The sequence below is a fragment of the Stegostoma tigrinum genome, chromosome 22 (assembly GCF_030684315.1).
Source record: "Stegostoma tigrinum isolate sSteTig4 chromosome 22, sSteTig4.hap1, whole genome shotgun sequence".
NCBI classification, from domain to species: domain Eukaryota; kingdom Metazoa; phylum Chordata; class Chondrichthyes; order Orectolobiformes; family Stegostomatidae; genus Stegostoma; species Stegostoma tigrinum.
In genome coordinates this window covers 13,942,406-13,965,380 of record NC_081375.1, presented here as the reverse complement: position 1 = coordinate 13,965,380, position 22,975 = coordinate 13,942,406, and the positions used below count along the sequence as shown (strand labels likewise).

Genomic DNA, 22,975 nt, shown 5'->3' with positions numbered 1-22,975 from the left:
TGGTAGAAACACATTACTGCAGATCTGGAATCTGCTGAAAGCAACAAGTGCTGGAGATCACAGCAAGACAGACAGCATCCGTGGAGACAGAGCAATGTAACGTTTTGGGTCTAGACAACTCTTCTTCATAGCTGAAGTGTAGTGTCGAGGAGACATCATTTACATTATAGTTTTGGTGGGGGGGTGTGTGGAGTTAGTGGGTGTCGGGTACTGGTGGAGAATAGCAGAACAATGGTATTTTTTGTGCCTGCCTTGAAAGGACAGTAACTGGAATGTGGAGGGGGGGGGGTGGGGGAGAGGAGGACATGATAACAAGCTAAAAGTTAAGGAAGAAATGGTTCACAATTTAAAGATGTTGAACTCAATATTAAGTTCAGAAGGCTGTAAAATGCCTAGTCTGAAGATGAGATGTTGTTTCTCCAGTTCACTCTGTGATTCACAGGAGCACTGCAGTATGCCAAGGACAGACATGTGGGCATGCTAGCAGGACGCTGTGTTAAAATGACTGGCTACAGGAAGTTCAGTGGCCTGCTTGCTCCACCTGAGCAAGCGGGTTTTGAGAAGATTTGTAGCTCAGGTTGAGGTTCTGGATGTGAGTTTGCTCGCTGAGCTGGAAGGTTAGTTTTCAGACGTTTCGTCACCATTCTAGGTAACATCATCAGTGAGCCTCCGACGAATTGCTGGTGTTATGTCCCGCTTTCTGTTTATCTGTTTAGGTTTCCTTGGGTTAGTGATGTCATTTCCTGTGTTGGTGATGTCTTTTCCTGTTCTTTTTCCTCAGAGGATGGTAGATGGGCTCCAAATCAATGTGTTTGTTGATGGAGTTCCGGTTGGAATGCCATGCCTCTAGGAATTCTCGTGTGTGTCTCTGTTTGGCTTGTCCTAGGATGGATGTGTTGTCCCAATCAAAGTGGTGTCCTCCTTCATCTGTAATGTAAGGATACGAGTGATAGTGGGTCATGTCGTTTTGTGGCTAGTTGATGTTCATGTAACCTGGTGGCTAGCTTTCTACCTGTTTGTCCAATGTCGTGTCTGTCACAGTTCTTGCAAGGTATTTTGTAGATGACGTTCGTTTTGCTTGTTGTCTGTATCGGGTCTTTTAAGTTCATTAGCTGCTGTTTTAGCGTGTTGGTGGGTTTGTGGGCTACCCTGATGCCAAGAGGTCCGAGTAGTCTGGCAGTCATTTCGGAAATGTCTTTGATGTAGGGGAGAGTGGTTATGGTTTCTGGGTCCTTTTTGTCTGTTTGTTTGGGTTTTGTTGCTGAGAAAGTCTGATCAAAGCAAGTTTAATCTATGAATTAGTACACTCGACTGTTGTCCGTGGTATTCAATCCTTAAAGTAAGTTGTTGCGGTAGTAAGTAAATTTTCTATTCAGTTGTTGGCTGTTGCTCCATTTTCACCCTGTCGCCTAATTCACTGTTAGATGCTATTGCCACATAATGTATATCAGAGTGTGTCACAACCTAAACCAAGACGTAGAACTGTGAATCCTGAAGATCTGGAAGAAAAATTGAAATTGTTGGAGAAACAGGTCTGAAAGCATCTGTGTAGAGAATGCAGAGTTTGTGTTTTGAGTCCAGTGAGCCTCCATCAGAATGGCTTTGTCTTTGAGTAGTGAGTCGGTACATGACCTCACTCAGGGTGCTTGATTGATTTTATTGTCACGTGTACAGAAATACAATGAAAAGCTTTGATTATGAGCGGTACTGGCAGATCACAGCGAGCAAAGGATGTACAGATCAAAAAGACTTCGAGGCATACAGGTTATATTGCAGGTTACATTATTTGAGACTAGAGTCCATTCAGCAGTCTGATAATGGCCGGAAAGAAGCTGTTCCTAAACCTGCTCGTGCGTGTATTCAGGCTTCTGTATTTTCAGCCTGACGGAAAAGGTCACAGGAGGTCATTACCAGGGAGTGATGGGTCTTTGATGATGTGGGCCACCTTTCCACAGCAGCGAGCCATGTAAATAGAGTCTATGGATAGAAGGTTGGCTTCCATGATGGTCTGGGCTGTGCACTCCACTCTCTGTAGTTCCTTACGGTTCTGGGCAGAGCAGTTTCCATACCAGGCCACTATGCACTCGGACAGTTTGTTTTCAGTGGCTCATCTGTAGAGGTTGGTGAGGAACCTTATGGACGTGGCAAATTTCCTGAGCTGCCCAAGGAAGAAGAGGCATTATCATGCCTCCTTGACTATTGCATTTACGTGGGAAGTCCAGGAAAGTGGTCACTTGTCATCACTTCAAGGAACTTGATGCTGTTCACTCTCTGAACCTCAGTTCTGTTGATGTAGATGTTGATGTACAATAGTTGACAACCATAACTGAGTGAAACGAGAGAAATGACCAGTAGCTGTGAGAATGATCTCATACCTTGGAATCCCAAACAACTTGTACAGTGCCTTTAATGTACCAAAAATTTTAAATTGCTTCACACAAGTACAGTCAGACAAAAAAGATATCCAGAGTTGGTGGTAATTGGACAGACGATCTAAATATGGTGTTCAGAGGTAGGTTTTAGCAGCATCTTAAAAAAGAAGTGAATGATAGAGAGGTGAAAAGGTTTGGAGATGGGATTACATTGCACTGTGCCTGGATGTCGAATGCCTCCACAGTTTAACAGCTGCTTTCTTGGCTGTCAGAAAAATATGCAGGATTTTGGAACACTTGTTAAATTGTATTCCAGCAAGGAAAGACTGAGGGGAAGGATACAGGAGAAAATTGCTTGCAAAGGACCCAGAGGCATTTATTCTTATGAAAAAGAATAATTTCTCATTTCGGCAAATTTAGCTGTCATCCTTTCTTAATTTCCAGCCTCCACACTACAAATGTGGCTGTAAGTTGATTGAATGCTTAATAAACTTAAAATCCACTTCTTAGGACGACTGGGAATGTGGCTTCACTTAATATAAAAGCAGGATTGCATATAAGGTTACTATATGTTAGCTCAGGCTCCTATTAATTTAATAGCAAAATATATGATGGCTCAGTTTGAATGATCGTTGCTGAAGGGGATGATTAATTTTTAAGGTATCACGATGTTGTTCACCATGCTCCCTAATTTTAATGATATGTATGATGTCTTCGACCAGAACCATCACAACTTTCTCTGTATCCTGCATTTTAACATAGGTGAGAGATAAATTGACTACCTAATTCAATGATCACATGATAATTAGTACAGCAATTTGCACACCCCATAGAAATATGGTCAAAGTAATGGAAATGAAAATGTTTCTTAATGTTTCATAATGTAGAAATTTTAAAAGCATTGTGAAACTCCATCACAATGAAGCGGTGGGCTTGATGTTTGTGTGGATTAATTCTGTATAGCTTGTAAGTTGCCATGAGTGATATTAGAAGAAATGTGGTATTATGAATAAAGATAATAGATAATGCTTCTTCAAAAGAAGCTGTTTAAAATGGTACCTAAAAGGCTTCTTATAGGTAGTCGTGTTTATTAAAAGTCTAAGATCCTATTTCACCTATGCTGCTGCAGAATATATTTCAGTTAAACTCTAAATTTAAAAGTTGCATTATTTTAATATTATTGTGTGAATAAGCACTGAAAAGAACATGGTACCATTGAGTATACTTCATACATTATTTCCCTTGTGAAAGGGTTGTCGAAACATTTTGAAAATTGAGTGGAACACTTCGCAACTTCAGAAAATCCCCGTGCAGTTTGACCTTATGAAGTGTAGTCACAATTCATGTGAGGGAAAGAAAATCACATCAGTTTTTCTTTAATTCACTCATGGGATGAGAGTGTCGCTGGCTGGCCAGCACTTATTGCCTGTCCCTAGATGTCCTTGAGAAGATGATGATATGCTACCTTCCTGAACCACTGCAGTCCATGTGCTGTCGGTAGACCCATAGATTTTGACCCAACAAGTGAAGGAATGGGGAGATATATATTTCCGAGGCAAAGGTATTTGCAGGTGGTGGTCGTCTTATATATCTGCTGCCCTCGTATTTCTAAACAGAAGTAATCATGGGTTTGGAACGTACTATCTAAGGATCTTTGACCAGTTTCTGCAGTGCATCTTCTAAAGAGTGCACCCTCTGCTACTGGCCGTTAGTGGTAGAGAGAGTGGATGCCTGTGGGTGTGGCTCCATTCAAGCGAGCTGCTTTGTTGTCGAGCTTCTTGAGCATTGTTGGAGCTGCACCCACCCATGAGAGTGCTCAATTTGTCTCTCAGCATGCTCTCACAAACAGCTGAGGTAATAATCAAATAATCTTTTGGTGGACTGTTTTTTGTGGGATAAATATTGTCCACTTCCTTGAGCACTCTTCTGCTGTCTGTGGAATAATGCGATGGGATGTCACATCCCACTTGAGAAGGGAGACAACAACCTTGATTGAACATTGTCAGAGATGCTTTCTTTCAGATCAATGTAGTGCTCAGTCAATACGGCATGATGTGTCAGCCTGGAGTTTGTACTCCAGTTTCTATTGTTAACTGGCAGTTAATTTCCTGTTACGTTTACTTTGAAGGTCCAGTTTTCCACTTCATAGCCATGGAATGGATTTTATTTACATGGGGTAAATTCTGAAATGTTTTTGTTAAAGCCCTTTATTTACAATTGTTTTTAATCTATAAATAGCACTTTGCTAAATTGTTAACGAAACTCACACAAAATGGACAGGAAAATAAATTTTTGACCCTGTGCTTCAAAGTACTAGACTGACAATACCTTCAAAAAAGGGCTATAAGCTGCTTTGCATTTGTCCTGTCATTAGCAGTTGAGGTTACTTATGTTGTAGGTTTGTACTGCCTTTGGCTTGGTCATTTAACGATGTATCTTCGGATAGATTCAGTTTGTAACCTCTGCTGTGAAAACAAAAGAGAGGGCTAAAGTATCAGAATTTAAGTTGCCTTGTGCTTTGTCCTTTTCGAAGAGAACTTTGTAATTTTTATGGTATAGTCACCATATCAAAATGTGCACATTGCAAACTGCTACAGAAGCTCCACAATCTCAGAAGGACATTTTTTTCTGCTCTCCTGTCAAAAGTAGAATATGCCATATCTGTAAAGGATTATTTAATTTTACTTCAATTCTTTGTAGGTTTTCAGATGTATTTGTCATATGTATAACAGTGCAGTAAATAGTTGCAGGATCTAGTCTTTTTTTTAAAAAAAAAACAAGCTTACAAGAAATTGCTATTTATTGTCATTTCTATTTTGATTTCAGCAAAATGTGATGTCAATTAGAGGTGCTAACAATGGAAGTGTGAGAGAAATCATTATTAAAACAGCTGTCCTGTTCATAATTACTTTGTCTGATTTTAATTTCAAATCAGGTAGCTGATGGTGGTGTACAGTTATTGCTGAGACAATGTAAGATTTTTCTGGACCATTCTGTGTTTAATCTTTATTGGTTTATGTAATGGTCAATTATTCCAATTATTTGTTTTAATTCTAAATGTTCATCAAAGTAACTTTAGAATGTGTAGTAAGAAACTGATTTCAGGGAAGTGAAGATTAATTGTAAATAAGGAGGATGTCCAAGTTCACTCAGCCCATTGGAAGGGACCAGGAGAAGAAAAATGATCAAACTATATCATGATCTTGATCTGGATTCACGAGCCACAAGAAATCATTAACGAACCCGGCCTCCTGCACTTTTAAAGTTCTCAGAGGAGAATAAGAAGAAATAGAAACAGAGCTGAACATGATAAAAATTCCTTCTTTAATAAAGTAGTAAGACAAGTCAGAATGGATGAAGATCTTCAAGGCTATAAACAGGCCTGAAGTTGAGATTGGACGCACAATTACCAATGTTATGAATGACTAATCGTACCCAAGTGTCCACAATAAAAGGCATGAGTAATCTCTCTTAAGCAAATAAATTCAATAAAAAGAATGACGTTGAAAGCTAAAGACACCCAAAAGGGCTGTAAAACAAATGAATAGATATTTTATTTGAATCCTGAGCAAGATTGAGGAAGTGGTCTGTGAGGCACTGATGAGCATTTTCAGTCTTGACTCAGTGATACCCCACCTGAGTCAGAAAGTTGTGGGTTCAAGCTGCACTTAGAGATTTGAGAATATAATCTATTTTAGTTCATTACAACAAGAGTATGCTGCATTATCAGATGCACTTTGTTTTTACATCTTTTTAAAAAAAAAATGATCCATCTGTCTGGAGAGGGCCAACTCAGGGGTCTCCATGCCCCTGGGCGGCAGAAGAGTCAAATGCTCGACCTTGGCCTTCGCGGATGACATCGCCCTTCCAAGCGACACTCACACTGGTATGGCTAGGAACCTGAAGCTGCTCCAGGCATACTGTGACCATACAGGCCTCAGTGTTAACACAGCGAAGACGAAGGGATTCTACTTCACGTTTAAAAGGAAAACCTTCTTGTACAATCACTTCGCAAACTGGAAGCTACGGGACGAATCCATAGCCTACATACCCCCAGGCGACACAGAGAAATACCTGGGCAAGTGTGGCAGAAGGGGAGTGGGAGGAGAAGCTTAAGTCCTGGGTTAAAGGAATACAGGCAGCACGTCTCCGACCACGACAATGGTTGGAGATCCTAAAGGTACATGTCATCCCCAGATTGTACTTCCATCTGATCCTGACAGAAGCATCACAGACTACTCTTGTAAAGCTGGACCAAATAATCCGTAACGCCACCAAAGAATCCCTACACCTACCACCTCATACCGCAGACAGAATGCTATATGCTAGCAATAGGAACGGTGGTCTAGGCGTCCCAAAACTCGAAGTGCAAATACCATCCGCGATTATCCGCAGACGCGAGGCACTAGACATGTCCAGTGATGTGGTCATTCGGGCCTCCTTTCAATATAAAGGAGAGAGCAACACAGAGACCGTTGCGGGACTGCGCGAACTCAAGGTCCTAAAGGAAATTGAAAATTTCCAACCCAACAGCCATGGCAACAGTGAGGGGGAAATAGACCTGACGACTGACATCCAGGACACGATGCCAGCACTCCAGAAGGCAAACGCGGGGCGACCGAAACCACCCAATAGGTATGCAGGCTGGAGGGAGTGGGAATTCGAAAAATGGCAAAAGCTGGAATGTCAAGGGCCAGGCATCCAGTACTTTAGAGACGACAAGATCTCTAACTCTTGGACCAAGGCCGGAGTACAACAAAAATCCTCTAGATTTATTAACAGCCTGCTCTTGCGGTGTAATCTATACCCGACAAGAACCACATTATCTAGAGGTAGGCCGAACAGAAACAAATTATGCCGTAGGTGTGAGATGGCAAACAAGACCATATCACACATCTCCAGATGCTGCCCATTCGTTAAAAACGTACGGATCAAACGCCATAACAAGATCGCTGACCGGTTGCAGAAACACGTCAGTAAGTACGGCTGGACATCGTATGCGGAGCCCAGACTGTTTGACAAACACGGTTCCCTATGGAAACCCGATCTCATATTTAGAAAAGACCAGAAGATCGCGCTCGTAGATGTCACAGTGCGGTACGAAAATGACAGTAAAGCACTGGAAACAGCATGGCGTGAGAAAGAGGAAAAGTATAAACACCTAAATGCCAAGGTCACGGAATTGACGGGAGGCGTGGTGCCCAGATACTTTGGCTTCGTGATGGGCGCACGAGGCAAGTGGCTGGATATGAATAACCGCCTCATGAAATTCCTCGGCATCGAGAGATATGACCCATTTGACCAAAAGACATCAAGACTCACTCTGTCACTGACACTCGAACTCTTACAACTCTTCAGTGACAAGTGAGCAAAAACCACAAACAGTGAGGTAAGATCCTCCACCGAGACATAATACCGACAAATTTGCCAGTAACATCAGTCGGGCCCCGCTGATAATGACGATAACAACCAGCCTCATATAACACCAGTATCACCTGCTCCTTGGTCTGTGGTGATGCTAGAGAGTACACAAACATCGACGAGTGATGTAAAGACTCGGAAAAGGCACTCCCCGGAGTGTTGCAAGATCCATCTGTCCTCTGAGTTGGTCGTAAAACATTCCAATGCACTATTCAAGCCATGAACTGGACAGTTATCTGGCTGTCCTCTTCCGTATACTTTCTTCATCAAACCTAATAAGAAAGAGTCTCTGTTTATCTCATTCATTAGGTGACCTTGCTGTACCAAATTTGCTGTTTGTTTCCCAACATTGTAACAATGGCTACATATAAAATGTACTTCCCATGAGATCCTTTGCAAAGTCCTGAGGTTGTGATATGCAATGCAAAATGTGGGTTTATTCATATTTAACATTCATTGGGTAGTAGGGTAATATCAGGCTGGAAACAGGCTCACATGACACTCATAAGAGGTGCAGGTGACTGCAGATTCATTATTGTCACTGTCAAACACAAATTGTAATTGATAATCTGTGTAAATAAACAGCTGACATGAACTCATTTCTCAACAACTTTGAGAAAGTGACAGTATGAGCAGACTGTGAAAATACTGAAGCCATGATGTACTTTGACTTTGAAAAATGCAACAGAGGAAGGCTGTTGTTTAAATGAAAAGTTGTAATGGTTCAGGGCAATCCCTGGGAATGGGTAAGAAATTATCTGGAGGATAGTGAATAATGAGTACTCTTTGAAGTGGTGAGAATTGGAAAGAAAACCATTAAATGAAGCATTCCAGTACTTGGTGTTGAGATCACTACTGTTTCTATTTTACATTCATGACTTGGGATTTAAAGCTTCTTTGCGAAGTGGTCACATAGTACCGACCAGATTTTGTGCCCATTTTGGGATATGAATCGTGACACTCTGATTCAAAGACATTAGAGCTCTGTTAATCCTTGTGTAGAAACAATGATGAGGGCACTCAGAAACTTAGCAGGTCTTCAAATAATGCAAGCAACCGTCTTCAGCTATCCTGTGGTAGGTTTACATTCGTTCAAAAAGGGAATGTCTCAGCACAACGGGCAGTTTTGCCCATGCACACCTGTGCATTTTTCCTTTTTGAATTTTTTTGTCACCTTTCGCCTATTTCAGGGTGTGCATTCCAAATGCCACAAATTGTTAATTAAAAGAAAAAGGAATCTTTCTCACAGAACTAACTTATTCTTTTGCCAGCCACTTTAAACCTGTGTCCTCCTGATTACTAGGCCTCTTCCCCCTAGAAATGATTTTGTCACTGCTTTCAGTTTTGCTTTATTCTCAATTAGTTAAGGACGGTTTGGTGGTTAACACTACTGCCTCTCAGTGCCTGGAACCTGAGTTTAATTCCAACCTCGGGCAACTGTCTGTGGGAGTTTTCCCATTCTCCCTGCGTCAGCACGGATTTTCTCCGGATGCTCTGGTTTCCTTCCGCAGTCCAAAGCTGTGTAGGTTAGGTGGGTTTGCCCTGCTGACTGATTACTATGTGGATTAGCTGTGTGGAATACAGGGTTATGGCAATAGGGTAGGGCAGTGCAGGGGACGAGGAGTGGATAGTTGGGATGTTCTTCAGAATGTCGGTGCAGGCTTGATGGGCTGAGTGGCCTTTATCTGCACTGTAGGAAATCTATGATTCTGTGACATCCATCAATATTGTTTTTGCTGTCTTTCCACATTGTATGGCTCCTAAGAATTCAGACGGCAGAGATTTTTAATGAATGAACAAATAAACAGAATTTCTCTAACTCCTGCAACTTATTTCAGCTCTCGTCAAGAATCACTGTCTTCCATTGAATTGCTATGAGAACTGAAAGTTCTTAAATTAATAGTTTGTCAGGTGAAGTGTGTGACAAGGGACATGATACCACTACCACAGTCTCTGGAACTATGATGAGCTTCAAAATTTTGAGCTTTGGAGTGGAAGATGTCAGCAATGTACCAGAACTTCAAGAGATGGGGTGTGGGGGGTCAGGGGAGGAAAAATACAGGAGATGCATTTTGGAAGATCTAATTCAAGGGCGAACTATACAGTAAATGGAAAAGTCCTAGGAAAAATTGATGAACAGAGAGATCTGGGTGTTCAGGTCCATTGTTCCCTGAAGATGACCAAGCAGGTCAATAGGGTGGTCAAGAAGGCATATGGCATGCTTTCCTTCATTGGGCGGGGTATTGAGTACAAGAGTTGGCAGGTCATGTTACAGTTGTATAAGACTTTGGTTCGGCCACATTTAGAGTACCGCGTACAGTTCTGGTCGCCACATTACCAAAAGGATGTGGACGCTTTGGAGAGGGTGCAGAGGAGGTTCACCAAGATGCTGCCTGGTATGGACGGTGCCAGCTATGAAGAGAGGTTGAGTAGATAGGATTATTTTCATTAGAAAGACGGAGATTGAGGGGGGGACCTGATTGAGGTCTACAAAATCATGAGGGGTATAGACAGGGTGGATAGCAAAAAGCTTTCTCCCCCCCAGAGTCGGGGACTCACTTACTAGGGGTCGTGAGTTCAAAGTGAGAGGAGGAAAGTTTAAGGGAGATATGCGTGGAAAGCTCTTTACACAGAGGGTGGTGGGTGCCTGGAACGCGTTGCCAGCGGAGGTGGTAGACGCAGACACGTTAGCGTCTTTTAAGATATATCTGGACAGGTACATAGATGGGCGGGGAGCAAATGGACGCAGACCCTTAGAAAATAGATGACACATTAGACAGAGGATCTCGATCGGCGCAGGTTTGGAGGGCCAAAGGGCCTGTTCCTGTGCTGTAATTTTCTTTGTTCTTTGTTTGAGAGTTTAGTGATGAACAGTAAGGAGAAGGTGCTGGAGAAGTTGAAAGGCCTGCAGGTGGATAAATCACCCAGACGTGATGGACTATACCCCGGAGGCCTGAAGGAGATAACTGAGGAGACTGAAGAGGCATTGCTGCTGATCTTTAGGAATCACTGGAGTTATGGAGGTTCCCAGACGATGAGAAAATGGCTAATGTCGCAGCCCCTGTTTTAAGAAGGGAGGGAGACAGAAGGCAGGTAGCTATAGGTGGTAAGCCTGACTTCAGCTGTTGGTAAGAAGGTAGAGCCCATTATTAAGGATGAGATTGTGGAGTGCTTGGAAGTGCACAAGTGCAGTTGAGTCAGCACAGCTTCATCAAGTGGAGGTCATGCCTGACAAATCAGTTAAATTTTTGATGAGGTGATGAGTGAATTAGACAAGGAAGAGTCCATGGAAGTGATCAAGTTAGAATTTCAGAAGGCCTTTAGCACAGTGCTACACAGGGAGCTGCTTGTTCGAGACGAGCTACAGGCATGGATAGAGGATTGGCTGCCTGGCAGAAGGCAGAGTGGGGATAACGAGATCTTTTTCAGGATGGCAGCTGGTGACTAGTGGAGTTCCACAGGGATTCCTGTTGGGAGCACAACTATTCATGTTATGCATTAATGATCTAGACAAAGGAACATAGGCATTGTTCCTAAATTTATAAATGAGGCTAAGAGGTGGAGAGATTGATAACATTGAGAAAGTAGGGAGACCACAGAAGGACTTGGGGCAGGCTAGGAGCTTGGAAAGAAGTGGCAGATGGAATACACTGTGGGACAGTGGGAGGCTATGCACTTTAGTAGAAAGGATAGAGGTGTGGACTATTTTCTAACCAGGGAAAGGCTTTGAACATCTGAAGCACAAAGCCACTTAGGAGTCCTAGTTCAGGATTCTCATAAGGTTAAAGTGCAGGTTCAGTTGGTTTCAAGATGGGCTAGAATGCAAGGTGTGCTGCTGAGGCTGCAGAAGGCTTTGGTCAAACCGCATTTGGAATATTGTGAGCAGTTTTGGGCCCTGCCTCTGAAGGAAGGATGTGCTGGAGATGGAAGAGGTCCAGAGGAGGTTTACAAGAATGATACCTGAGATGAAAGACTGATTGTATGAGGAGTGGTTAAGAATTCTGGATCTGTATTCTGAGTTTAGAAGGATTTGGCGGGGTGGAGGGAAGGCCTCCATTAAAACTTACAGAATAATGAGAGACTTGATAGAGTACACGTGGAGAAGGTGTTTTCACCAACAGTAGGAACTAAGACCCAAGGGCACACGCTCAGAATGGAGGGGCAACTCCTTAATACTGAGATGAGGAGAAATTTCTTCATCTAGAGGATGGTTAATGTGTGCACTTGATTGCCTCAGAGGGCTGTGAAGGCCAGGTCACAGGGAAAGACAGGAGAATAGTGTTGAGAAACCATGATTGATTGGCACAGTAGACTCAATGGACCAAATAGCCTATTTCTGCTCTTTTGGCTTTTTAAAAATTTATTCATTTGTGGGACGTGGACATCGCTGGCTGACCAGCATTTATTGCCCATCCCTAGTTGCCCTCAAGAAGGTGGTGATGAGTTGACTTCTTGAACCATTGGAGTTCACTGCTGTAAAATTGACCCACAATGTCTTTAGGCAGAGAATACCAGGTTTTTGATACAGCGACAGTTAAGGAATGGTGATATATTTCCAAGTTGGGATGGTGAGTAGCTTGGAGGGGATCCTGAAAGTAGTGTTCCCATATATACCCATGTCTTTCTGAGTGGAAGTGGTCATGTGTTTGGAAGGTGCTGTCTGTGGATCTTTGGTGAATTCGTGCAGTGCACCTTGTAGATGGTACCCACTGCTGCTACCGAGTGTCGGTGACGGAGGGAGTGGATGCTTGTGGATGTGGTGCCAATCATGCAGGCTGCTTTGCGCTGGATGGTGTCAAACGACTTGAGTGTTGTTGGGGCTGAACACATCCAGGCAAGTTGGGAATATTCCATCATACTCCTGACTTGTACCTTATGGTTGGTAGACGAGCTCTGGGGAGTCAGGTGATGAGCTAACCTGCTTTTGTAGTCATTGTGTTTGTGGTGAGCCCAGTTGAGTTTCTGGTCAATGATAACCTCCAGGCTATTGAGAGGGGGACATTTTAGTGACGGTAACACCATTTAATGTCAAGGTGAAAGGTAGATTGTCTTTACTGTTAGAGATAATGGGAACTGCAGATGCTGGAGATTCCAAGATAATAAAATGTGAGGCTGGATGAACACAGCAGGCCAAGCAGCATCTCAGGAGCACAAAAGCTGACGTTTCGGGCCTAGACCCTTCATCAGAGAGGGGGATGGGGGGAGGGAACTGGAATAAATAGGGAGAGAGGGGGAGGCGGACCGAAGATGGAGAGTAAAGAAGATAGGTGGAGAGGGTGTAGGTGGGGAGGTAGGGAGGGGATAGGTCAGTCCAGGGAAGACGGACAGGTCAAGGAGGTGGGATGAGGTTAGTAGGTAGCTGGGGGTGCGGCTTGGGGTGGGAGGAAGGGATGGGTGAGAGGAAGAACCGGTTAGGGAGGCAGAGACAGGTTGGACTGGTTTTGGGATGCAGTGGGTGGGGGGGAAGAGCTGGGCTGGTTGTGTGGTGCAGTGGGGGGAGGGGATGAACTGGGCTGGTCCCCTCCCCCCACTGCACCACACAACCAGCCCAGCTCTTCCCCCCCACCCACTGCATCCCAAAACCAGTCCAACCTGTCTCTGCCTCCCTAACCGGTTCTTCCTCTCACCCATCCCTTCCTCCCACCCCAAGCCGCACCCCCAGCTACCTACTAACCTCATCCCACCTCCTTGACCTGTCCGTCTTCCCTGGACTGACCTATCCCCTCCCTACCTCCCCACCTACACCCTCTCCACCTATCTTCTTTACTCTCCATCTTCGGTCCGCCTCCCCCTCTCTCCCTATTTATTCCAGTTCCCTCCCCCCATCCCCCTCTCTGATGAAGGGTCTAGGCCCGAAACGTCAGCTTTTGTGCTCCTGAGATGCTGCTTGGCCTGCTGTGTTCATCCAGCCTCACATTTTATTATCTTGTCTTTACTGTTGTTGGTTTGGAGCTCTTTTGTTGCTGCTTCAAGCAAACTCAAACAGAATTAAATAATGCTAACAAGTCTTAAATATCTGCTTACAGTACCAAATGAGGTGCTATTTATTTCAAAAAGAACTTGTCTAGGAACACTTCAGCTTGTTCATTTGGGGAGTTGTCTCAAATTCCTCATTACCATACTGGTGCAACTCACCTGGCTTTTGCAGGGGCATCCTACAGTCAGCTTCACTTAAAAAAGCCTCTTAAACAAAGTTTATTCCGATTGTTACCACAGACTTCAAGACCTGCAGGGAAAAAAAAACTTTTAATGCCCATTTAGATTATCGAAGAAGTTTCTATATGCATTTGCAGGTAAAAATTAATTGTTTCGTCTCACTCATGAACACAAAGGAAATTTCCAGTTGTGCATACTGATAGTGTGTGTGCAACAAGTCAACAAAACTCACTTAATCAAGAACTGCTGGCAATCCTCACCAGCTGAGGCAGTATTAGTGGAGAGAGCAACAGAGTTGATCTTTGAGGCCAATGAACAGATCCATAAAACTATGAAACGTTGGAGATCCGATGGGTTGTATGCGAATAGAAGATAGAATGGAAAAAGAAACACCAGGGATTAAATTCTCCAACATCAGCCGTTCTTACTTTCTCAGGGATTAAACAGATTTTTTTGATCTGGGTAAAAGGGAATGGTAATGGGACAAGAAGCACAAGACATGTCTACAAAAGATGTAAATGGTGTTACGATGCAAGCACAGTAAGCCAAGCTAAATACGCCTTTGGATTTATATCACAGTCTAACTTTGTTCTTGTTCTTCTCATCCTTTGCCAATATAGGGTGATGACACGAAAAGTGTTCCTTTCAGTCTTACATAATTATCCTCCTTTCAAGACCATCTGTCCTTTAGCAGTGAAGAGGCTGTTTCTATCTCCAAATACTTAAAAGCTTTACTAATGCCAAGGAAGCATATTTTATTTCTACTGTGTCCTTAAGAATAGAGCAGGAGATCCCAAACCACAGTAGTTGAAGAATTGTGTTTGCTGTAGATTTGGACAGTTATGTTAATTAAAGTACAATAATTGGAAAAAGCTAGTTACCAGCAGTTGACCTCAGACATGCCACTTTCACGTGTGAATTCCAACTCAAAGTATGTGTTTAGTTCGAGTAAATGAACTACTTTTAGCAAACCTCTGTCCTCCGTTTGTGGCTAGCTGTATGAATGCAGAGTTACGTCATGGTGTTAACCTATTTGGGCTTGATCTGTACTGTAGCTCATTTTGGCTGTGACAGCAGTTCAGATAATACACTTTCCTCTGACAGTTCTAACCTATACATGTAAAAACCTGATCACTAGCTCTGATCCCAGGTGGTAAGTTTGATATTTGTGAACATGATTAGGTGCCATATTTTCTCCTGACTTTGTTGACAGATATTTAAGAAAATGTTCACAATTCATAACAAAGATATTTCTAAGTGACAACGAAGAATTCCGGGAAGGTGATAAGCTAAACGTGGTGAACTGGACAATTGAAGTATCAAATTGAAAGAGAAAATTACAAAGTGGCAAAGATTGGTGGGAAGTCACGGGATTGGGTAAGTTGTAAATATCAACAAAAGATGACCAAAACAAAAGAGAAGTTGCAAATAATATCGACAGACAGCGCAGAACTTCTTCAGATATCTAAAAATGAAGATAGAGACCAAAGTGAGCGTAGAATTCTTGGAGAGCAAGGCTCAAAAAATAATGGCCAACCAGGAAATGGCAGAGTAGTTGAATAAATACCAGACTTAACAGTGGAAGATAATGTAGCATTCCACAAGTATAAAATTATCAAGGGGCAAAAGTAGACAAGGAAGGAAATATAATAACTATTACAAAAAAGAGACTCTGGAGAAACTCATGGGGCCAAAGACCAGTAAGTTCACGGACCTAATGGGATGCATCCTAGGATATTGAAAGATGTAGCTAGAGGTAGTCCATGCACCAGTGGTCATCTTCCAGCTCTCCTTGGATTCTGGAAAAGGCCCAGAGAGTCAGAAAATTACAAACGTAACACCTTTATTCAAAAAGGGAAGGAGACAGGTAAAATCCGGTAACAACGGATCAGTTTGCTCCTGTCTATTAATGGGAAATAGTTTGGTTCACTATTGATATGACAGCATAATATCTAAAAATATTATATATGATCATGAAGGGGAAATCATGCTTGGCAAATTTATTAGAATTCTTTGAGGAGGTGACAAGTTGAATAGATATGGGGAAAGTAGTGAATGTAATGTATTTGGATTTCCTTAAGGCATTTGATAAGGTACCATACCTTAGACTACTTAATAAGAGCGTGTGGTGTTGAAATTAGTACGTTAGCATAGATAGAGAATTGGCTAACTGATGGAAGGCAGTTTGGAAAGGCGGGGGAGGGGAATCATTTTCAGGATGGCAGCCTGTAACTAGTGGAGTCCCACAGGGATCAGTGCTGGAGTACAAGTATTTACCAACATTCATGACTCAGATAAGAACCAAGTTTGCAGATGACACAAAAAATAAATGAGAAGGCAAGTACTAAGGATGACACAAAGTTCACAGAGGAGTATAGATAAATGGAGCAAGTGGACAGAAACTTGGCAGGTGGAACATTTATATGGGAAAATTCTAGGTTTTGCATGAATATAGGAGCGGAGTATTTAAATGGAAAAAGACTGCAGAAAGCTACAAGGCAGAGAGATTTAGGAATCATTGTCCATAAATCTCAGAGTTAGCTTCCAAGTTAAGCAGGTAATAGGGAAAGCAAATGGACTGTCAGCCTTTATTTCAAAGGGCATATAAAAGTAGGAGGGTTTGCTAAAACTGTACAAGGCACCAGTGAGACCACAACTGGAATACTGTGAACAGTTTAGTGCCTCTCTCTTTCTCTGAGGAAGGATATACTGGCATTGACAGTAGCCTGGAGAAGGTCACTAGGTTGTTCTCAGATATGGAGGAACTGTGTTATGAGGCGAGTTTGATTAGGTTGGGTCTGTATTCATTGGAGTTGAACGGACTAAGGGATGACCCTATTGAAACATAAAGACTCTTTGGGGACTTGATGGATCAGATGCAGAGAGGTTGTTTCCCTTTGTAGGAGAGCCTAGGTCCAGTGGGCATAATTTCAAAGTAAGGGCTCACCCATTGTGGGTGGTAATAGCCTGGTAGTGTCAGTGCTGGACTGTTAACCTAGAAACCCAGGTAATAATCTGAGAACCTGAGTTTGAATCCTACCATGGAAGGTAATAGAATTTAAATTCAGTAAAAAATAAATCTGGAATTGAGAGTCTAATAATCATGAAACCACTGTCAATTGTCAGGAAAACCCCATCTGGTTCATTAATGTCTTTTAGCGTATGAAGTTTGCTATCCTTACCTGTTCTGGCCTACAAATGACTTGACACCAACAGCAATATGGTTGAATCTTAAAAGCCTTGTGGGCAATTAGAGATGGGCAATAAATGCTGTGCCAGTCAGTGATGTTCAGGTCCCAGGAATGATTACTTTTTCAAACAAATGTAATTTTAGACAAACTTAAGACTGGTGAAGCATATCATCTCCTGAGGATAGGGAATCTGGGATTCTTCACTGCAGAGGTCTGTAAAGACTTAAGTATCTGAAAATGTTCAGGGCTGAGATACACATCTTTTCAATCATTGTAGGATTGAGGATTATGGGAGAAAGGTAGGAAAGTGGACTTGAGGATGATCAGATCAGCCATGATCCCATTTCATGGTGGAACATATTTGATGGGCTTAATAGCCTGTTTCTGCTCCTGTGCCTTTTGGTGTCTACAGTAGAGAAACCCTTCGGTCTCCCTCTCCCTCTCTTCTCTCCTCCTCTCTCTCTCTCTCCCCCCCCCCCCCCCCCCTCCTCCAGCTCTGTTCAAAATGACTGTCTTGTGATTTTGGCATACAATAAGTAACTGGCCACAGTCTCAAGTTCTACTACAGCAAAAGAGAATGCCTGCAGAAAGAGGAAAACATTGGAAAAACAACATTTTCGTTGTTGACCTGACTCTGTATACGTAGTTATTTCATGTCTATTTAGGGACAATGGGGACTGAAGATACCAGAACCCAGAGCTTGTAGGTATGAGGCTGGAAAAGCACAGCAGGTCAGACAGCATCAGAGGAGCAGGAAAGTAGACGCTTTGGTCCTGACGAAGGGTTTTGGCCTGAAATGTTGTCTTTCCTGCTCTGATGTTGTTTGACCTGCCTTGCTTTTCCAGCCTCATGCTTATAGACTCTATTTCATGCCTACCTTTTGTATGGGCAATGGACTCATTAAAGTTTGCTGTCACAATCTGCAAAGAAACCAACAATGCAGATTTTAAGTGATGATTGCATTGCTAATCAAGAAGCAAGTGTAAGAACTATCCTTCATTGATGTTTGGATTTGATCAGAACTGAGCACTTTTATGTTGCTTCATAAAGAAACATGAAAGTATCACCTTGTTCAAAGGGTGCAGGATTTATATATTTGAGCAATGATCTAGTTGATAATGCAGGATGAAAGACTTGTTTCATTCTAACTTTCTAGACATCCAAACTGCAACTCAGCTATCTACTAAAAAGGGGCCAGGAAACATCCATGACCATCGACTTGTGTCTCAAAACAAAAATTCAAAGTCAATTGCTTCTCCACGCATTTATTATGTAATTCATTTTTTTCATACTTGGCCCTCAAATGGGCTAAGAAAACTTACAGAAGCAAAATGCTGCTAATGTTGGAAGATTGTAAAAACTCAGAAGATCTGGAGGCATTGGTGGAGAGAGAAGTTTAAATCATATTGAGTAATAGTTGATTTGCAACATTAACTGTGCTTCCCTCCACCAACACCACAAGTCTTTTAAAATTTCTCCAGCACTTTGTATTACAAGAAGTATCAAACTGTTTTGGAATGCTGTAAAATGCTAACATTTTTTACAGGCATTTTTCGCTATCCCTGTCTTTATTGCTCATTCCTAATTCCTCTGAAGGAGCTGGTGGTATTGTTTTCTTGGAGTACTACAGTCGTTAAAGTGTTGCTACGTGTAGTACTACCAGGAAGGGAATTGTACGGTTTGATCCAGTGCAGGATCAACAATATAGTTCTAAATCAGAATGGTGTATGATTTGGAGGGTTCATTGATTTCTAATTTGCTTAGAAATGCTGGTAAATAATTACAAATAAATGTTTGTGATGTTTATAAATACCATGTGTAGCGCATGTAAAGTTTGACAAAGGTATCAAAAGCCATAATGCTTAAATGTATGTTAATACCACCATACATGACGTTGTTAATTGGAATAATTTGCATGAGTTCTTTTTGCAAAACATGTTTAGTCTGCAGAAAATATAAGCTCAAGCATTAGATCTGATTATTATGGAATAATATGTAATTGCATAGAGCTCATGTTCTTGGTTGTGTTAAAATTGCAATTTCAGCTCTGAATCACAGCGAAGAGGTGATAGTTCACATCAGCATTGAGTTTTAATTCTGACTCTTAGCTCATTATCGCATTGAATTTCTGATTTGATGTAACCTTTGACAGTTATAGACTTAAATTCCAAGTGCTGATTAGCAAAATTTGACCACCTTACCAGGATTGGTGAAGAGGATAGAATTGAGAAGTTTCCTTCTCGTGATCTCTATTGACCCCTAATGAAATGTATAAAGATATGGATATCGGCCGTGGATTGTAATCCATACTTTAACTCTTTCTATGAGATGAGGGTTTTGCTGCCAAGGTTAACATATGTTGCCCATCCCTAACTGTCCTAGAACTAAGTGTCTTGCTAGGTATTTCAAAGTGCAGTTTGAAGTGATCTGCATTGCTGAGGATCTAGAGTCGCATGTGAGCCAGAGCAGGTAAGGATTGCAGATTTCTTTCCCTGTGGGCACTAATGAACCAGATAAGGTCTGTCTTCAATTGATGATGGATGTGAGGTCACCATCACAGAGACTACTTTTCAGTTCCAAATTGGATGAACTGAACTTAGGAACCAACATGCCCAGAGCCTGGCCCTCTGGGTTACTAGCCCATTATTTTGTCACTATCTTTCCACAGCTTTCTAGGCTCCTAAGAGTGAGTTGGATAGACTGAATATCAGTTTAAATGTTTCAGAGCAGAAGCATTACATTTGGATATCACTGCAAATCCATGTATTGTGCCCTTGGAATTGCAATTTTGAGTGTCAAACATCAGATAATTTATGCTTTGTTGGAGATGCAAGATTCTGTGAAAACCTACATATGCAAGAATGTGAAGTTTATAAGGCCACTGCATGTGGAGATTCAAATGTCCCTTGAGCATAGATTGTATAAACATATTACAACAGACAGAAACATTTCATTTATTCATTATGCAAGTGTCCTAAATATTCAATTGCTATTCCTTGAGAACGTTTGTTCTTAAAGAAAAATCTACATAATTCATGATTCTGGCAATCTTTCAGGTTTAACAAGCAGTCTTCAAATAAATGAGATGTTTTGCTAAATATTCATATGCCGGGCAGAAAGCTACTTTTCCCTACTCGACACAATGATGAATCAAATTGCTTTTCCCTCAAGTGAAAAAAGTTAGCATGTGTATACGTATGAAATATGCACGTACACACGTGTATGACTGACAGCTGGTTGATATTTCCAAGTTTGTGTGTACAGCACTTCAGTGTTCTAATTGATTTCTGTGGCACTGCAGTAATGACAGCTATGCAGTGCTGTTGATTTCTCCGGCATCTTGTGATATGACAAAATGAGGCGTGCTGCAGATTAGACTTCGTCAGAAGCCGCAGAGTCAGTCGTGGCCCATTGTGTTCTTCAAATGACTCAGCAGTGACCACCTAGTAGAAGGTCAGATACCATGAAGCAAGATCTCAGTCAACTTCACCAGTCTAGACACAACAGCATTGGTGTTTCAGAGATATTAGGAACTGCAGATGCTGAAGAATCTACGATAACCAGGTGTAGAGCTGGATGAACACAGCAGGCCGAGCAGCATCAGAGGACCAGGAAAGCTGACATTTCAGGCCTAAACCTCCTTTCAGAAGTGGGGGAGGGGAGGGGAAGGGAAGGGCGTTCTGAAATAAATAGGGAGAGGGGGGAGGCAGATAGAAGATGGATGAAGGAGACGATAGGTGGAGAGGAGACAGACTGGTCAAAGAGGCACGGATGGAGCTAGTAGAAGTGAGTGGAATTGAGGAAGAGGTAGGTCTGTCCAGGGAGGAGGACAGGTCAAGGGGGCGGGATGAGGCTAGGAGGTAGGAGATGGGGGTGGGGCTTGAGGTGGGAAGAGGTGATAGATGGGAGGAAGGACAAGTCAGGGAGGCAGGGACGAGCTGGGCTGGTTTTGGGATGTGGTTGGTGGAGGGGAGATTTTGAAGCTTGTGAAGTCCACATGAAGTCCACCATTGGGCTGCAGCGTTTCCAAGCAAAATATGAGGTGCTGTTCCTGCAACCTTCAGGTAGCATCGTTGTGGCACTGCAGGAGGCTCAGGATGGACATCTTGTCGGAGGAATGGGAGGGGGAGTTGAAATGGTTTGCGACTGGGAGGTGCAGTTATTTAGTGCAAACCAAGCGTAGGTGTTCCACGAAGTGGTCCCCAAGCCTCCGCTTTGTTTCCCCACTGTAGAGGAGGCCACAACGGGGACAGAGGATAAAGTATAACACATTAGCAGATGTGCAGGTGAACAACTGCTTGATGTGGAAGGACATCTTGGGGCCTGGGATGGGGTGAGGAGGGAGATGTCAAGGCAGGTTTAGCACTTCCTGTGGTTCCAGGGAAAAGTGCTGGGTGTGGTGGGGCTGGAGGGGAGTGTGGAGCTGACAAGGGAGTCACGGAGAGAGTGGTGCCTCCGGAAAGCAGATAAGGGTGGGGAGGGAAAAATGTCTTTGGTGGTGGGGTCGGATTGCAGATGGCGGAAGTGTCAGTGGATGATGTGTTGGATCCGGAAGTTGGTGGGTTGGTACATGAGAATGAGGATGATTCTGTTTTGGTTGTTATTGCGGGGAGGGGGTGTAAGAGATGTGTTGCGGGAAATGCAGGAGACGCGGTCGAGGTGTTCTCGGCCACTTAATGGGGGTTAGTTGCAGATCTTGAAAAAGGAGGACATCTGAGATGTTCAGAAGTGGAATGCCTTATCCTGGTAGCAGATGCAGTGGAGGCGAAGGAATTGGGAATAGGGAATGGAATTTTTGAAGGCAGGTGGGTGGGAGGAGGTGTATTCTGTGTAGCTGTGGGAGTCGGTGGGCTTGAAATGGATATCGGTTTCCAGGTGATTGCCAGAGATGGAAACAGAGGGATCCAGGAAGGAGAGAGAGGTGTCAGAGATGGCCCAGGTGAACTTAAGGTTGGGACGGTAGGTGTTGGTGAAGTGGATGAACTGTTCGAGCTGCTTGTGGGAACATGAGACAGCACCGAAACAGTCATCGATGTAACGGAGGAAGGGGTGGGGTTTAGGGCCAGTGTAGGTACGTAACCTACAAAGAGACAGGCATAGCTTGAGCCCATGCAGGTATCCATGGCCACCCCCTTTGTCTGTAGGAAGTGGGAGGAATTGAAAGAAAAGTTGGTATTTTACTGCTTTGGATACACAAGCCCTAGGATACAACCAAGCAAAATATTTGTCCCAAGTTGACATGAGATTGCATTTTTGATGAATTTGACCAGCAAGCGCCTTGCATCAGAGACTCAGCCTGTCTATTCACAATATTTTATATTCCTGCCAATATTAACACGGCTTATTTTCACCTTCCTAACATTGCCTGATTTCCCCTCTGTCTCAGTGCATCTTACCTACTGAACCTCATTAATTCCTTCATTACCTCTGGACTTAGCTATTCCATGCACTCATGGAAGGTCTTGTTCATTCTACCCATCGTAAACTTGATTAACCAAAGCCCTTCTGCCTGTTTTAACTTGCACCAAGTCTGGTTCTCCTGTGGACCCTTGTATGTGCTGACCTATGGCTCTTGGTCAAACAACAGAAATTCTCATCCTTGTTTTCGAATTCTCTTTGACCTTTCACCTACCTATCTCTGTCAGTTCCTCTGGCCTCAAACCTCCAAGATATCAGCACTTTTCTAATTCTGGCCTATATACATCCCCAGATTTATCTTTGCTTTCTATTACCTTGGGCGTAAGCTCTGGAACACTTTTATAGGATACCTCTGTCTTCTTGGAAAACGTTCTCTAAAATCTAAATTTTTTTAAGTAAGTTTTTCATCTTCTCTGG

At 42.8% G+C, this 22,975-nt stretch overlaps 1 protein-coding gene across 1 annotated transcript in view; it reads left to right on the top strand.

The window, feature by feature from the left end:
* The window catches only part of rptor (regulatory associated protein of MTOR, complex 1), a 384,600-nt gene that overhangs the window by 241,883 nt on the left and 119,742 nt on the right, over positions 1-22,975 (top strand). The window lies entirely within an intron of this gene.